The following is a 3,474-nucleotide window of genomic DNA, read 5'->3' as shown; positions in this document are numbered from 1 at the left end:
AAAAATCTAAAACATTAAAAATTCAAAAAAATAAAAATTAAAAAATTAAAAATATCAAAAAGAATTCTAAAAAATCAAAAAAATTCAAAAATTCAAAAAATCAAAAAAATCTTAAAAAATTATAAAAAAATTCTAAAACATCAAAAAAAAAAATTCTTGGTCCATATATATATATATATATATATATATATATATATATATATATATATATATATATATTGAGGCCCATCCCCACACCCTAGGTATATCCCTTTAGGTCCATCTTACACCCGCTTACGTGGACGCCTACGTAACGGAACATCCTTTGAGGACTACCCTCCTCTACACTCCATAGTCTTACTTTATACAGTCAAATATAAATATTCATGAGTTTGTTACTGTTTTCTAATTAAATTTAGTTTTATTTTTTTTGAACGGTCACTTTCTTTTGAGTGACCCAATGTCACACGGCCAAGACGACAGCCCTTGCCAAGATCTGCCCAGACTTACGTTGTCTTAATCGGGCCCGTGCTGGGTTGGTCAGACTTTGTTATGGTGTTCCCCAGAAACCGTACTAACTCCACACGAGTTGCCTCACTGAAGTAACAGCCGGATGAAACCGGGGTGTGGCTCAGGATCGAACCCCCCTCGGTAGATTTATCACCATCATTGCTCAACCACTTAGCTATAAGCCCAGGGTTAAATTTAGTTTTATATCATGTAACTATCTAAACTTGTAAATTAAGTTTTATTTATTTTAGACGCAATAAATACTTGTTTTAAGAATATTACACTTCAAAATACGTAATTGAAAATTTGGGAAAAGCAAAATGAGGGTATAAACGTCTTGTTTATTAAGGGTATGTTTGGCAAAAGTAGCTGGTGGCTGGTAGCTGAAAGCTGTAAGCTGGTAGCTGGTGGCTGGAAGCTGGTAGCTGTAGCTGGTAGCTAGTAGCTGTAGCTTTTTAGATATATTTGGTGTTTGGTAGAGTAGCTGGAGCTTTTAATAAAATGTATAAAATTACCAAAATAGACATAACTAAAAATTTAGAAAGTTGGTGCATTAAAAAGTTTCTTATTTTGAGAGGTTAAAATAGTCATTTTTCTCTAAAAGCTTGTAGCTCCTTCTAAACGCTACTAGTAGTAGCGTTCAACCAAAAGCTTCAAGCTCCTAACCTAAAAGCTTAAATCTCATTCAACCAAACAAGACTTTTTATTAAGTAGGAGCTTTTTGTTAAAAGCTTAAAGCTTGAAGCTCCTAAAAGCTCCTAAAAGCTTCATGCCAAACATACCCTAAATATCTTGTAAACATGAGATGGTGGTTCTCCACCGGTCCCTACTCCCTACTCTGTGCATAGGCATCATAATCATCAAATAATTTAAAATTCATTGAAATCTACTTTGTGGCACACAATTATTACTGCGGGGAGTGGGGGAGTTGGGCGGGGAAGCTCTTCAACATTAGTTGCTCCACTCCGGGTAAAGGTGTACAAATCGGTTTTTTTCAAAAATCGGTTTCGGGTATTAACCGAACTGGTTTTTTTTCATCCAAAATGAAAACCGGTTTTTCTATAACCGGTTTCGTTTACTAACTAGTTTTTCAAGTTCAAAATAATAACCGGTGTAACCGGTTGGGATCGGTTTTTAACCGATTTTTGCAAAAAAAAAAAAAAAAAATAGGTTTTAACCGGTTTTTGCCAAACCCGTTTCGGTTATTAACCGGTTTTTCAGATCAAGAATCCTAACCGGTCTACAACCGGCGGTTCGGTTTGGTTGTAAAACCGATTATAAAAAAAGGGGCTAAAAAATTCCGGTTTCGGTTTTTTTTCCCCGGTTTCGATTCTAAAACCGGTTTTTTTGTGCACCTCTAACTCCAGGTTATAGTTGGGCATTGTGTTGCCCCTTAGGTGTGGGTCAACCCACATTAGCACATATAGTTTATTCTTATTCTGCATTTTATGTGAGTGAGTTCTCCATATTATAAAAAATGGTTGTAAGTAGTTGTGAGTGGAGATGACGAGTAGAGAAAATGTTATTGCTCATCTGTATAATTGATGGAACAAATGTTCACCTATATTATTTTTTTAATATTTTTCGAATGTGGCTGTGAGTGTAGGAGAGAGAAAAATGTAATGATAAAAGTATAAAAAATATTATTTAATTGAAAAAGAAAAAGAAAATACAGTGATTATTAATGTAATTATAGAAATGAAGATAATGAAAGAGTTTGTGAATCTTCTTAGTTCATTTGTAGTGGTCAAGCCCCACAAGAGGGTTATGTGACAAGTGGCAAAAATAGGTAAGAGAATAGGTTATATAACTTGAGTATGTAATAGTAAAGAGGGTTATATAACATGTACGTATATATATATATATATATATATATGTGTGTGTGTGTGTGCGAGAGAAATTATAGATATATATGTGTGTGATAGAAACAAAAACAATAAACCCCTTTTTCCCGTTATAGATTTCACGACTTACCACATAACCCCTCATAATGCCGGGCGAGACGGTGTTCCGAGGCGCCATAGGACCGCGCCATATAAGCTGCGACTACAATTTGCCTTACATTTGAGAAAGAAACTATAGTAGGTGGTTATATAAACGAGGAAGAAACTCTAGTAGGTGGTTATATAAACGGCTTGTACGTCACAATTAATATGAAAAAAATATCAAGTATTTATGAGAAAATCAGTTATATAAACGCCTTGTATGTCACAATAGGGTAGAGGATCCTGTAAAAAGTGGGACTTTTGTGAGAAGTGTGAGAAATAATTTGGGAATGACAAGTGTCCTTTATCCTAATTAATTCAAAAGGGTATATTAGTAATTTGACATTTTTATCATTTAATTGATTTTCAAGAATAACTGCCAAAAAAAAACTGGCGATTAGTTTTTTTAGGGGTTGAATCGAATTTTGAATTAGGAGAAATTTTAGGAAACATTATACATCTGATTGTTTTATATTCTTCATCATCTTTTAATCGCAACATCTTTTAATCATACATTGTTCATGCCGTGCTGTTTTAAACATCTGGATACATTGTTCATGGCGTGGTGTTTTAAAAATCTAAAGACATTGACTATGATTCAAGTTATGGTGTTTTATCTGGAGACATTGTTCATGGCGTGGTGTTTTAAACATTTGGAGACATGGACTATGATTCAAGTCATGGTGTTTTATCTGACTTGAATTCCAGATAAAACACCATGACTTGAATCATAGTCAATGTTTCCAGATGTTTAAAACACCACGCCATGAACAATGTCTCCAGATAAAACACCATGACTTGAATCATAGTCATGGTGTTTTAAAATCTGGGAATGTTTTGTATTGATTGTCCATATAAAACACCATGACTTGAATCATAGTCATGGTGTTTTAAAATCTGCGAATGTTTTGCATTGAATCATAGTCATGTTTTGTATTGAACAATGTCTCCAAATAAAACACTATGATTCAAGTCATGGTGTTTTCTGGATTCCAGATAA

The sequence above is a fragment of the Helianthus annuus genome, chromosome 9 (genome assembly GCF_002127325.2).
Source record: "Helianthus annuus cultivar XRQ/B chromosome 9, HanXRQr2.0-SUNRISE, whole genome shotgun sequence".
In the NCBI taxonomy this organism is placed as follows: Eukaryota; Viridiplantae; Streptophyta; class Magnoliopsida; order Asterales; family Asteraceae; genus Helianthus; species Helianthus annuus.
The sequence above is the reverse complement of the archived record's forward strand: the minus strand, read 5'-3'. Positions refer to the sequence as shown.